At 54.4% G+C, this 14,461-nt stretch overlaps 1 protein-coding gene across 1 annotated transcript in view; it reads right to left on the bottom strand.

The window, feature by feature from the left end:
* The window catches only part of LOC138568988 (G2/M phase-specific E3 ubiquitin-protein ligase-like), a 51,992-nt gene that overhangs the window by 13,906 nt on the left and 23,625 nt on the right, over positions 1–14,461 (bottom strand). The window lies entirely within an intron of this gene.

Raw genomic sequence — 14,461 nt, 5'->3', positions numbered from 1 at the left:
AGGCTGCTCGGGGCACTGGGGGGCCGTAACTCGGCCTTCTGGGCAGGAGCGTGGTCTTCCGTGTGTTTTCGCATGGCCAGCTTGATACGGAATGATTTGGCACGTGAAAATCCTGCACGTCAGCGTGAAATCCGAGGAAAGGCCCTTAGCGCGTAAGCGCGTCAGCACGCATACGCGATTCTATTGGACCAGAGTCCCTCAGCGCGTAAGCGCGTCTGTGACGTGACCCGCACGGGTGTTCCCCACTCAGCACGTGATGACGGGGCACACGTGGAAATACTGCACGTCAGAGTGTCATCGCGTGTAATTGGACAAAAGTGCGCATACACGCGATTGGCCTATGTACGTGTATTTAATGGGTGCGCGGGCACTTACACACGCAAGTACGTCAGCGAACCTGTATCCCGTGGTGCGTGTGAATTTCCACACGCTATTGGACTGGGAACTGGATTCCAGGGGTGCGCGGGTCACACGCTGTATCCCGTGGTGCGTGTGAATTTCCACACGCTATTGGACTGGGAACTGGATTCCAGGGGTGCGCGGGTCACACGCTGTATCCCGTGGTGCGTGTGAATTTCCACACGCTATTGGACTGGGAACTGGATTCCAGGGGTGCGCGGGTCACACGCTCGCCTAGAACACGCGCAAAGCATAAATTTGCGCACTTTAACAATAACAAGCTCAGACGCCAGGATGAACATACCGTTCCTAGCAGCAGTGGCAGTGGGCTACCAAAGGAGGAGGAGGAGGATAGTCAGGGCCAGAATATTCACACCCAGAACCAGCCTTTTCGGGATGCCTGATGACCAGGTGTATGGGAGGTACAGGTTTCCACCACACATTATACTGGACCTGGTGAGTGAGTGGGAGGATGACCTCACATCACCCACCCTGTGCTCCCAAGCACTCAGCCCCCTGGAGAAGGTCCTCAATGTACTGCACTTCTTAGCCACTGGATCAGGTGCCATAGTGGGTGGGGTGTCACAGGCCACCCAGTCACGCTGCCTACACCAGGTCTTGAACATCATGACTGCACGCCCATCAGTCCGCAGGCACATATACCTGCCCAGAACACCTGCAGAAAGGCATGCTGCCGCCCTGGATTTTTACGGTGTGGCACAATTCCCCAGAGTGCTAGATGCCATCGACTGCACCCATGTGGCTCTACGTCCCCCCAGGGCATCTGAGCACATCTATAGGAACCGCAAGCACTGGCATTCCATCAACGTGCAGGTAGCATGTAATGCCAAGGGAATCATCACCTCAGTATATGCCAACTATCCCCGCTCCACCCACGACAGCTTCATTTACCGAATGTCCACCCTAAGCCGGGACCTAGAAGCTGGGCGGCATGGCGATACATGGCTGCTTGGTGAGTATGTATGCCACTGCACATGCATGCATGTTGGATACTGAGCAAGGTCACAACCCCACCAATGATACCAATCACCACCTCCACAGGGGACAGTGCCTACCCTCTCAGCCCCCACATGATGACGCCAATTCGGAACCCCACCACGCCACCCGAGGTAAGATATAACACAGCCCACATTACGACCCGGGGCATAGTGGAGCGCACATTCGGAGTGCTAAAGTCACGCTTTCGCTCCCTTGACCGTTCTGGCGGGCAGCTGTTATACGCTCCCCCAGTAGTGTGCAGGATCATAGTGGCAGCATGTGTCCTGCACAATGTTGCAACACGCCGGGGCCTGGCCGTGGACATGGTGGTGGCCCCACATCCCCAACCACATGCACAGCCGCTGCGCATGGGAGGGGAAAGGGCACGGGGGGGAGGCAGCCCGTACACAGCTAGTGGCTAATTACTTCACATAGAAATCACACCCCTGTGGAGTGCACACTGCCCTGGCACATTCCATCTGACAATCAATGATGACTCAACCTGACACTGATCCTGAATGTCTGGAGAATGAACCGTGAATACCATATCAGTCTGAGATTGTTCACCTGGAAGTGTCACAATGTGTGCATCCCTATCCACACAGACACCACCAATGCAGTTTTGTGAAGTTACACATTCAAGCAGCTAAAATGATTACCCACTTGCAAAATGCAACAAGAGGACAGTGCCATGTCAGCCAACCCAACCCCAGCACCGCCACACGACACACCGTGCCATGTCATGCTAATTGCAGGTAAACAAAGTAATCCCCACAACATGACACTAGTCTCACTATGTACAGTGTCCCTATTAGAAACCTGCAACACCTGAAATGCTCACAGCAATGCCGGACCAACAACGTACTTGAGCACGTAGTACCATTAACATGACATCACAAATGTTACATATTAGTAGTCTCACCACCTGGAAATGCCTGCACTCCCACCACTACCAACTGTGCAGTGTTGGCGCCATGTAGAGTTGTAGGTGCACTGCTGCCAACATGGACCCCATCTCCAGACTAGAGGTCCTTGTGTAGACATGAGGAAGGGACCTGCAAATTGGGAGGTAGACACAGAAGATGAGTTACACATCAATGCAACATGCAGTGTACAACACAACAGCAATATGCACTAGGAATGTATACACAGTATTGACTACAGACTGCCCACACATCTCATGGGAGTCCAACGTCACTGTGTAATTCACTGTCACTTGGGCACACCCTTTGCAAGCCCATGGGAACGGGAAGCAGGAGGGGTGTGTGTGACTCAAACCCAAGCATCTGAACCAAATACATTACAAGCCTGCATGTGCCCAGCCACAATGCAGCGTATGCCCACAGGAACCACGGAAGCCAACAAATCGTCCCAAAAAAATAGGGAATAAAAGAAATAACAATAAAAATAAAAATAAGAAACAATCAAAAATGGCCATTGATGGGCCCGGGGGGTTGGGGAGGCCACCCAGGAGGTCCGAGGACAGGATGCACACCAGAACCCACCTGCGTGGATCCTGGGAAAATAAAACACCTCCATGGGCTCATGGCCAACACGGCTACCCTGTTGTGGGAGTATCACTGCTGTCGCTATTATCACCCTGTGCAGCTGCATCCGGAGGTGGTTGCACTATGGGAGGCAGCCCACGCAAGGCCCTAGTCTGCTCCTCCATGGCTGCAAGCATGCGGGTGTGGTAGGTCTGGTTCTGGATGATGAGTTTTCGGAGGTCCCCATGCAACAACTCACGGGATGCCCGGACCTCCGCCCTCGTTGCCTGCATCTCAGCTGAGAGCGTACGGGTAAGACGCTCCAGCTGCTGTTCTGTCCTTTGGTGTGTTGAAGCCTCAAGCTCAACAAGAGTCGTCCTGAGGTGAAGGAGCTCCTGCCTCAGGGCTTCCCTGTGGCCCTGGGACTCAATGGAGATGGCCTCCTGCAGAGTCGCCAGTGCCGCCCGCCTGTCCATGTTGGACCACAACATGTCCTCCCTGTGTGACTGGCAGATGGAGTCGGTTGCCTGCTCTAGTCGCTCCATCAGCCTTTCTGGGGGGACAATGGAAGTGGCCACCATATCCATGGCCTGAGCCATCATCTCGGATGATGCAGCCTGTTGGGTTGCCATACCGTAAATGGATTGCTCCCATGCGGTATTGCCGGGTGGCGTACGGCCACCACGTCGGCGGGCACCACACCTGTCTGGGGCAAGGCGAACTGTGCCTTGCTGTGCCGGCACTGCTGAGGCTGCAGGACTGCATTCCCCCTCTGATCTGCTGGCCCAGGAACAGGATCAGATGTCGCGGAGTGTGACCCTGCATCCGTAACCACCGAAGGCGTAGCTGCCAACACTGACATCCCCATGGAGGGTTCTGACCCTGGTGCAGGTGGGTGAGACAGAACAGAATCCCTCCCTGGAACACTCACCTGCGACGGCACGTAGGTCTCATCCGAATCAACACCTGAGTACAGCTCGGAGGAGGTGCAGCCAGAGACACCCCTTGAGAGCACGACCTGCAGCACTTGTGGGTTCTCCCCCACCACCACACCACGTCCCTCACTGGTGGTTGGTCGGCCCTCGGACCCCTCCTGGGTCTGCACCATCTCCACAACCCCAGCAGTATCAGGTGCGTCTTCCCCTGCAAAGACATGAAAACAAAGAAATGGAAACAGCCATTAGCACCATGGCACACAATGAGGGCTGAGAAGCAAGAGAACCAGTACTTGATTGACACATGTCCCACATGACTAAAACCCTCCCATGCATGCACCCTCACTGCGTATGAAGTGCAGGCAAATGGCACACACTGATGACACCAAGATGGAAAATGAACACATTTTCTGCATGCTGCCTGGCAGTGGCATCACACATTGGCCTGTGATTGCCAGGTGAAACACACATGCCATCACACAGATGGCATGTACCATTGCTATTGAGTGAAGATGGAGAGGAGGGCAGCACCTATTCATTCAGTCCAGTTCCCGCATGTAATTGCTTTTCTAATTCTAACAGGTCAGATTTTTCACCTGGAGCTGCCAGTCTGAAATGGTCCAATTGCACAGGGACATGTGTGTACAAATGATATCCAGGTAACAAAGTCACTCCACTTCACCATTGCCATGTCAGACATGTGACTAGTGGACAGCGACATGGCTAGTAAAAGTGGGGGAATGCAAACAATCTGACTGAATGAACAGTGAAAAATAAGCAACAATGTTGTGGCAAGGTGACACTTCAAGGGCAACTGGCGTGCAGTTGGGCTAGATGTCTACTGTTGGCAGAAGGGATACTGCTATGGCCAAATGCAGCTGCGCAGGAAGTATTGCATGAAGCACATGGCTGACCCATACGACTCAGGCGCACACACTCTCACCTGGCACACAAACAGAAGCCCTCACACACACACCATGCACATGGATGACACACACATGCATGTGCACTCACCGGACAATGCCTCGTAATCAGCCAGATCTCCCACGCCTTGGATCTGTTCCTCCGTGACGTAGGTCCCAGCGACTGACTCATGTGGAGTGAGTTCCATGTCTACTACTGGAGACCCACCTCCAGTCACTAGAGTTGCGGCATGACTTGAGGCCAGCTTACTCTTTGCCCTGCGCTTTAGGTCATTCCAGCGCTTATAGCAATCATTGGCTGTGCGCCTCACGATTCCAAGGGCACTTACGATGTCCGCAACGGTCTGCCAGTGTGCCTGGCGTTGTGCAGGTGTGGTCTTGGATCCTGCAACAATGACCATCTCGTTGTCATGTCCGGACACATACTCGACAAGTGCATTCAGTTCGTCATCCGTGAAGCTGGGCTTCCTGGACGGGCCGGACTGTGTAGCCGTGTCTGGGGCATCAGCCTGTGCCGGACGAGCACTCTTCCTCTTCCGCTTGGAAGGTGGTGGTGATCCTGAGTGTCCTGCGCCGCTCTGGACACTAGGGGCAGGAGCCCTGGTGGACTCTGTATCAGGAGTGTGGGATTGCACACTCAGCATGGGAGTTGGTGCAGGCATTGGCTCTAGTGTGATGGTGTCAGGGGGAATGTCAGCAGCATGGACTAGGACCGACACTCTCCTGGCTGGGTGTGTGAGGGCTGGGGTGGATGGAGCCGCAGCTGCCCCTGCAGCCTCTCCGCCCTGCCTCCTTGGTGCAGCAGATGACCTTGCTGCCCCAGATCCACGTGGCATGATGGCATCAACGTGCACCAGCGCACGTGTCGTAGCCCTGCTGACCTGGAAGTCAGCCATGGAGTCAGCCAGGTCTGGTGCCACAATGGGCTGGTCCAACAAGGGCTGAGCATGGATGGTGTCAGCCACATCAGCCTCAACGGGAGGGGGGGAGGGGGGAGGGATTATGGGTGCCCGTGACTGGTCCTCCACACATGGGGGGACAGGCTCACCCTGCAAGTTACGACCACGTCCCCTACCGGATCCACCACGGCCACCACTTGTGGCTCTTCCACCTTTGCCACCCTTACGGAATCCTCGCCTCCCAGCCATGGCACTGATGTTAATGTGCGTATGGGAGTGGATGTAGACTATTGTCCTGGGCAATTGGGGGTCAAAGGGGTTGGGTACCAGATGGTAATTGTACCCTAGTGCTCTAGCAAGGCTGATTGTAACCCCTGGGGAAAGATGACGGGTCACACAACGCACAGGAGGCCCAAAAAAGGGAGATGACGTGCACGCAACCCCTCCTAGACCACGTGTGCAGAAAGAAAAACCTGCACTACGCTGTGGCACCCAGTAACACAAGAATGAACGTATGCGTGTCACACGCAGCCTAGATTGACCTCTGAAGGGGTAGGCTACACACGGGGCAAGCACAGATGTTAGATACGTGCGTGACTCACCGTCTGCCTGGTAAACGAGCGTGTAAAAGGAGCACGTTTGGTTGGCAACACCCCCGCCAAAAGAAGATTTGTACGCTGTCTGAGGAGACAGGACAACAGTAGAAGGGAACACTGTTTGAGGGAACAGGCCCAGGTAAACCAGTAAAAGAGAAAAAAGAGAAAAAGCTGTCAGAGGTAACAGGGAATACAAACTTGAAACGCCGTGAAGTAAATCGCGTGTGAAACGACAAGAAGTACAGAATTCACCCACTCGCTCTCCACGAAAAGCACGTACAAGGAAAACGTGTTCTACACGTACCTTTTATACAGGCCCACACGTCCAGCGTCACTTACGCGGCGTGTACGCATTAGGGCCATTTCCACCAATTACATGCTTTGTCACTTCTGCGTGTAGGGCCATTTCCACCAATCACACGCGATTACACTCTGACGTGCAGTCTTTCCACGTGTGCTCTGTCATCACGTGCTGTGTGGGAAACACCTGTGCGGGTCACGTCACAGACACGCTTACGCGCTGAGGGCCTTTCCTCAGTTTTCACGCTGACGTGCAGGATTTTCACGTGCCAAATCACTCCGTACCAAGCTGGCCACGCGTACGCACACGGAATACCACGCTCCTGCCCGGAAGGCCAAACTACTGCCCCCCAGAGCCCGAGCACGCTCCCACCTGCTGCTGCCTGACTGCCTGCTGCCCCTGCACTGCTGGGGGGTGGGGGTGGTGGGTGACATGGGTGGGTGCCTGGTGGAGGCTGCCCCTGCACTGCTGGGGGGTGGGGGTGGTGGGAGACATGAGTGGGGGCCTGGTGGAGGGTGCCCGTGGTGGCGGGGGGGTGGGGGTGATAGGGGACATGAGTGGGTGCCTGGTGGAGGCTGCCCCTGCACTGCTGGGGGGTGGGGGTGGTGGGAGACATGAGTGGGGGCCTGGTGGAGGGTGCCCCTGGTGGCGGGGGGTGGGGGTGGTGGGAGACATGAGTGGGGGCCTGGTGGAGGGTGCCCCTGGTGACTGGGGGGTGGGGGTGGTGGGAGACATGGGTGGGGGCCTGGTGGAGGGTGCCCCTGGTGGCAGGGGGGTGGGGGTGGTGGGAGACATGGGTGGGGGCCTGGTGGAGGGTGCCCCTGGTGACTGGGGGGGTGGGGGTGGTGGGAGACATGGGTGGGGGCCTGGTGGAGGGTGCCCCTGGTGACTGGGGGGGTGGGGGTGGTGGGAGACATGAGTGGGGGCCTGGTGGAGGGTGCCCCTGGTGGCGGGGGGGTGGGGGTGATAGGGGACATGAGTGGGTGCCTGGTGGAGGCTGCCCCTGCACTGCTGGGGGGTGGGGGTGGTGGGAGACATGGGTGGGGGCCTGGTGGAGGCTGCCCCTGCACTGCTGGGGGGTGGGGGTGGTGGGGGACATGAGTGGGGGCCTGGTGGAGGGTGCCCCTGGTGACTGGGGGGGTGGGGGTGATAGGGGACATGAGTGGGGGCCTGGTGGGGGCTGCCCCTGCACTGCTGGGGGGTGGGGGTGGTGGGAGACATGAGTGGGGGCCTGGTGGAGGGTGCCCCTGCACTGCTGGGGGGTGGGGGTGGTGGGAGACATGGGTGGGGGCCTGGTGGAGGGTGCCCCTGGTGGCGGGGGGGTGGGGGTGGTGGGAGACATGAGTGGGGGCCTGGTGGAGGGTGCCCCTAAACTGCTGGGGGGTGGGGGTGGTGGGAGACATGAGTGGGGGCCTGGTGGAGGGTGCCCCTGGTGACTGGGGGGGTGCGGATGATAGGGGACATGAGTGGGGGCCTGGTGGGGGCTGCCCCTGCACTGCTGGGGGGTGGGGGTGGTGGGAGACATGGGTGGGGGCCTGGTGGAGGCTGCCCCTGCACTGCTGGGGGGTGGGGGTGGTGGGGGACATGAGTGGGGGCCTGGTGGATTGTGCCCCTGGTGACTGGGGGGGTGGGGGTGATAGGGGACATGAGTGGGGGCCTGGTGGAGGGTGCCCCTGCACTGCTGGGGGGTGGGGGTGGTGGGGGACATGAGTGGGGGCCTGGTGGAGGGTGCCCCTGGTGACTGGGGGGGTGGGGGTGATAGGGGACATGAGTGGGGGCCTGGTGGGGGCTGCCCCTGCACTGCTGGGGGGTGGGGGTGGTGGGAGACATGAGTGGGGGCCTGGTGGAGGGTGCCCCTGGTGACTGGGGGGGTGGGGGTGGTGGGAGACATGAGTGGGGGCCTGGTGGAGGGTGCCCCTGGTGACTGAGGGGGTGGGGGTGATAGGGAACATGAGTGGGGGCCTGGTGGAGGGTGCCCCTGCACTGCTGGGGGGTGGGGGTGGTGGGAGACATGAGTGGGGGCCTGGTGGAGGGTGCCCCTGGTGGCGGGGGGTGGGGGTGGTGGGAGACATGAGTGGGGGCCTGGTGGAGGGTGCCCCTGGTGACTGGGGGGGTGGGGGTGGTGGGAGACATGGGTGGGGGCCTGGTGGAGGGTGCCCCTGGTGGCGGGGGGGTGGGGGTGGTGGGAGACATGAGTGGGGGCCTGGTGGAGGGTGCCCCTGCACTGCTGGGGGGTGGGGGTGGTGGGAGACATGAGTGGGGGCCTGGTGGAGGGTGCCCCTGGTGACTGGGGGGGTGGGGGTGATAGGGGACATGAGTGGGGGCCTGGTGGGGGCTGCCCCTGCACTGCTGGGGGGTGGGGGTGGTGGGAGACATGGGTGGGGGCCTGGTGGAGGCTGCCCCTGCACTGCCTGGGGGTGGGGGTGGTGGGGGACATGAGTGGGGGCCTGGTGGAGGGTGCCCCTGGTGACTGGGGGGGTGGGGGTGATAGGGGACATGAGTGGGGGCCTGGTGGAGGGTGCCCCTGGTGACTGGGGGGGTGGGGGTGATAGGGGACATGAGTGGGGGCCTGGTGGAGGGTGCCCCTGGTGACTGGGGGGTGGGGGTGGTGGGAGACATGGGTGGGGGCCTGGTGGAGGGTGCCCCTGGTGGCGGGGGGTGGGGGTGGTGGGAGACATGAGTGGGGGCCTGGTGGAGGGTGCCCCTGCACTGCTGGGGGGTGGGGGTGGTGGGAGACATGAGTGGGGGCCTGGTGGAGGGTGCCCCTGGTGACTGGGGGGGTGGGGGTGGTGGGAGACATGGGTGGGGGCCTGGTGGAGGGTGCCCCTGGTGACTGGGGGGGTGGGGGTGGTGGGAGACATGAGTGGGGGCCTGGTGGAGGGTGCCCCTGGTGACTGGGGGGGTGGGGGTGATAGGGGACATGAGTGGGGGCCTGGTGGAGGGTGCCCCTGCACTGCTGGGGGGTGGGGGTGGTGGGAGACATGAGTGGGGGCCTGGTGGAGGGTGCCCCTGGTGACTGGGGGGGTGGGGGTGATAGGGGACATGAGTGGGGGCCTGGTGGGGGCTGCCCCTGCACTGCTGGGGGGTGGTGGGAGACATGAGCAGGTGTGCAGGGTAGTCCCCTGTTTTGTGGGCTGCCTGCAGGGGCCGTGGAGGGTGTACAGGGAACAGCTGTGAGGACCCACCCAGCCTAATCGCGTGTAAAACTTCCCGCGCACCCCTGAAATGCATGCGCCCAGGCTATTCGCGTGTGGAACTTCCCACGCACCCCTGAAATACACGCGCCCAGGCTATTCGCGTGTGGAACTTCCCGCGCACCCCTGAAATACACGCGCCCAGGATATTCGCGTGTGGAACTTCCTGCGCACCCCTGAAATACACGCGCCCAGGCTATTCGCGTGTGGAACTTCCCGCGCACCCCTGAAATACACGCGGCCAGGCTATTCGCGAGTGGAACTTCCCGCGCACCCCTGGAATACACGTAGCACGCTGGGAGACATGAGTGGGGGCCTGGTGGAGGCTGCCCCTGCACTGCTGGGGGGTGGGGGTGATAGGGGACATGAGTGTGGGCCTGGTGGAGGATGCCCCTGCACTGCTGGGGGGTGGGGGTGGTGGGAGACATGAGTCGGGCATGAGTGGGGGCCTGGTGGAGGCTGCCCCTGGTGGCTGGGGGGTGGGGGTGGTGGGAGACATGAGTGGGGGCCTGGTGGAGGCTGTCCCTGCACTGCTGGGGGTGGGGGTGGTAGGAGACATGGGTGGGGGCCTGGTGGTGGGTGCCCCTGGTGGCTGGGGGGTGGGGGTGCAGGGGGACATGAGCAGGTGTGCAGGGTAGTCCCCTGTTTTGTGGGCTGCCTGCAGGGGCCATGGAGGGTGTACAGGGAACACCTGTGAGGACCCACCCAGCCTAATCGCGTGTGATAATTCCCACGCACCCCTGTAATACACGTACCCAGCAAAATGGCGTGTGATAATTCCCACGCAACCCTGTAATTCACGTACCCTGCCAAATCGCGTGTGATAATTCCCGCGTACCCCTGTATTACACGTGCCCTGGACAATCGCGTGTTGAACTTCCCGCGTACCCCTGTAATACACGTACCCTGGGCAATCGCGTGTAAAACTGCCCGCGTACCCCTGTAATACACGTACTCTGGCTAATCGCGTGTTAAACTTACCCCGTACCCCTGATATGAACGTTACCCGCTTTGCCTTCCTTGTTTGGCAGCCCAGTAAACTGGTCCAGGGTTAGCGCAGCCCTTTGCGATGATTTAGCGATTTTGATGGCTTTTCCTTGCGCGATGGCGTTCTTGGGGGCGTTACTGGCGCTGCTGCAGGGTCGCTGCGATACTCTGCGCCACGGCTGGTTTGGGAGCCTAAAATCCATGAATACGCTGTGCGCGGAAATCGGTTTTAGCGCACGTGCCTGGCGCAGACAATCGCACGCGGACACTCTGCGCCAGCCGCTTGCGACACTTTTCTGCAAAATTCTATGAATTACCCTGTGAGTGTCTTCTTGTTTTCAGGGCCTTCAAAAAGTTTACTATTTTGTAAATGGTACATTAGCAATCGAAGAAATTCTCGCGTTGGACCACCAAAATCGACAGCTCCTTCAGAGTTGCCAGAAGAATCAGTGAACATAACTGATATGCGGTTGGTAGGTTTTTAGGTTTTGCGAAGAAAGCCGCGACGTGCTACATCCCTAATTTCTCGTCTATTAAGGTTAAACTTTGAGATCTTTTCACAGTCAATTTGTAGCGCAAGGTTCACTAGCAGATCCTTCAAAGTTACTTTATTGCTGTCACTGAGATAAAGGAAAGAGAGCTTTCAAACTGTTTTGATTTAAAGTTAACCATACCAATTAAACTCAGTATTTAATAATACCCGTCATATACATCATTTTCTTCAACAACATTTAGGTTTGAATCAAAGTCATCCTCATCATGAATATGCACGCTGTCAGACAGCAGCTCAGTATACTGTCTAAAAATGTAAAGATATTTTAAACAGTTATGTTCATGAAAAACAAAGAAGATTAAACTACGATACACCACAAATACACCACAAACCTGCTGTCACATCTAGGGTATTAATACATGTGGTACTTTACAATACCAGCCAACTTTGTGCACATCTATGGAGTTAAACTCTGGTTCATTCCACTCTGCCTGTTAGGAGACCGGGCCACATTACGAGTTTAGCGGTAACATGCCGGTGTTACCTGTGGGTTGCCGCTGAACTCATAACACCATTTCCGCAGCCTGATATTCCAGTGCCTCCGGGAAATTACAAGTACCGACATTACAAGTATTCTCATGGAGTCATAGGACTCCATGAGAATGGGGATACAGAAGCAACTGCCCAATTGCTAACGGAACCAGTGCTTCCGTGACAGCTCTGCCTACCGGGGCCGTTGAGCCCGGCAGGTCAGACCTGCCAAGTGCAACGTCTCAAGAAGGCAGAGTTGGAGTGTGGTGTTGACTTCCTAAGTATCCTACCTGCTAGGATGGGGTAAAGGTGTTACATGGAAGGGGATACTGCAATTTGCCAACTCTGATTTCTCTGGTGTTAGTTTATCCTATAAGAAACAATAAATTGATACAACATAATCGTTGCACTACATCAATATCATTGATGATATATAAGCAATATTAATAGTGTAGAAATGTACCTAAAAATGTATGTTGTTTATATACATAGGACTTCATACAAGGTTTAAAAGAAAATAGTAAGGAAAGTAGGATGTGCTTTTTGAGTTCCATAGTACACAAATCAAATATGAACTTTTTTAAATATGAAATGGGAGCCATGTCCATCTTTAAAGGTACCCAGTGGTCTGTCCTTAATTCCCACCCCAGCCTCCTGTTTTAAATTCTCAGGCAGGTGGAATAGGACTGTGATCTACACCATGAATTTGCTTACGTCGCTTTAGCTCTCTCACAGAGCTGTTGTAATAGATATAAAAACGGTTGAAAAAGGGCTTGGAAAAGGGCTTGGAGAAAAATGCATCTTTTCAAGTGGATTCAGTACCATTCTTATACTTTGGTGCTGATGCAAGGCTATTTGCTGTTGCTTCACTAGTAGGTAGGGGTCAATCCCAGTGGAACCTTGTGCCCTGTCTCTTGTATGTCATTTATAGTGAAAGCTGTTGGACTGCTAAATTGCGGTCAACTGAACATAATGGCACATGCCTTTGGGCTTTGCAAATACTTTTCTAGTCTATACAAATAAACAGAACCTCACAATTTACATACTTATGGAAATATGAAAATATTATTGAAACGACTTACAAGCATAGTTTTTTCCAGAATGTCAAGTATTTGTTTCGATGGCAGTAAATAGACTGATTTTTGTTTGAAAATCTTTGAGATTAAAAGACCCGACAGACTTTGATTATCCATTAGCAACGGTTTTACTAATTTGTTATGGCATGGCATAAGAAGTTGTATGCTATATTAAAAAAATCAAAACAAAAAAAGAAATCAGAAAAATATTTTCAAAAACATGAAAATCAACATTCACTTTTAAAGATCATCTGTCATCTGCCTGGGACATTTCCTAATTTTGGAGGGCACTGATATGCTTTGGAAGGGCAAACACACAGTATTTTAAAAATATTTGATTAATGGCATAGAGGTTGCCAGAAAAAAGTACTATGCATTTCCTTGCTTTGGATTTATAGGCATCACTGCATACATTGTGAAATTACTACCATACCAGATGTTTGTACCACAGGGTTAAGCATTTTTCAAAATTTGACTTGTGTGTGCGGGTCTGTGCGCGTGTGTGCCTCACCCTGGTAATACAAATCATTGATTTACATTTTATGAATTGCTTTAAGCTTTAAGTCTGTAGATATGACCCTTGGACTTCAATGAATCTACGATTCAGTATGTATATTTCACCAGTTTCCATCCGATTGTGGTCTGTCTTGCTACGTAATCCTTAACATACAATTATACATTTGCCACCACAAAACAAGAAAGAATATTGATTGATTCCTTTGAAAGCAAGCAGAAATAATACTACACTCAAAGTTATTGTTTTTCAATAGTTAACTCTTATAAAGTGACGCACTACCATTGATTACAAATTGTGTTATTAACAATTCTAAATGCAACATGGTCATTATTTTTTTTTTAAACGATTCTTCAGAAAACATATTTGAAATGGAAATGTTCTTACTCAATAGTATCAATTTTTGGGCTAAATGCTCTACAAAGATTTTCTTGCACCTCAATGGTAGTCCAGAATGTATTAAACTCAAATGTAGTAATGATATGTCCACTTTCATAAAGTAACTGTTTTTTTCCTTGCTTGACGACTGTCTCATCATAAGTACCTATGTTCACAAAAGAATTATTTCTTTTGTGAACATAGGCGGGCCACGAAAATGCCTGAAAAGTAAAGTCAATGTGAATTTTAACCTTCAAAGCTGAATACAATGATAGCCAAGCCCTACCATAAAACGGTGCATTACTGGCATTGAAAACATCATGATGGCCAGAACTCCCCAGAGAGTGCACAGGGAAAACATGAAGAATAGGCTGCCACCCATTTTTGCCTATGTTGTGAGCACAGGAGGGCACTGCCTAAAACCACCATTGGGCTACACACACAGTAGCCTGAAACCATTGGGAATGGCAATGCTGATTGCCAAAAGCAACCCAGAACTGTGGGGAATTCATTTTCTTAATGTCAGAAATGGATGCAGTACGGGTGCTCACCACTATCAGAAAGCCGGCGTTTTAAAACTGTCAGACTTTTGTGTAAAACTGAACAAATGAACCCAAATCAGGCCAAGAAAAGACTTGCTAAGAGGTGGATACAATGTAAAACTATATTCTGAAATGTCTTGAAGGAAGTAACTATTTAATGTATATATAAAAAAAATAGCTGGGGATGTCAGCAGCTTAAGTGAAATT

This window comes from Ambystoma mexicanum, chromosome 2q, assembly GCF_040938575.1.
Source record: "Ambystoma mexicanum isolate Mex_15411 chromosome 2q, UKY_AmexF1_1, whole genome shotgun sequence".
Lineage (NCBI taxonomy): Eukaryota > Metazoa > Chordata > Amphibia > Caudata > Ambystomatidae > Ambystoma > Ambystoma mexicanum.
This window is presented reverse-complemented; position numbering and strand designations above follow the sequence as displayed.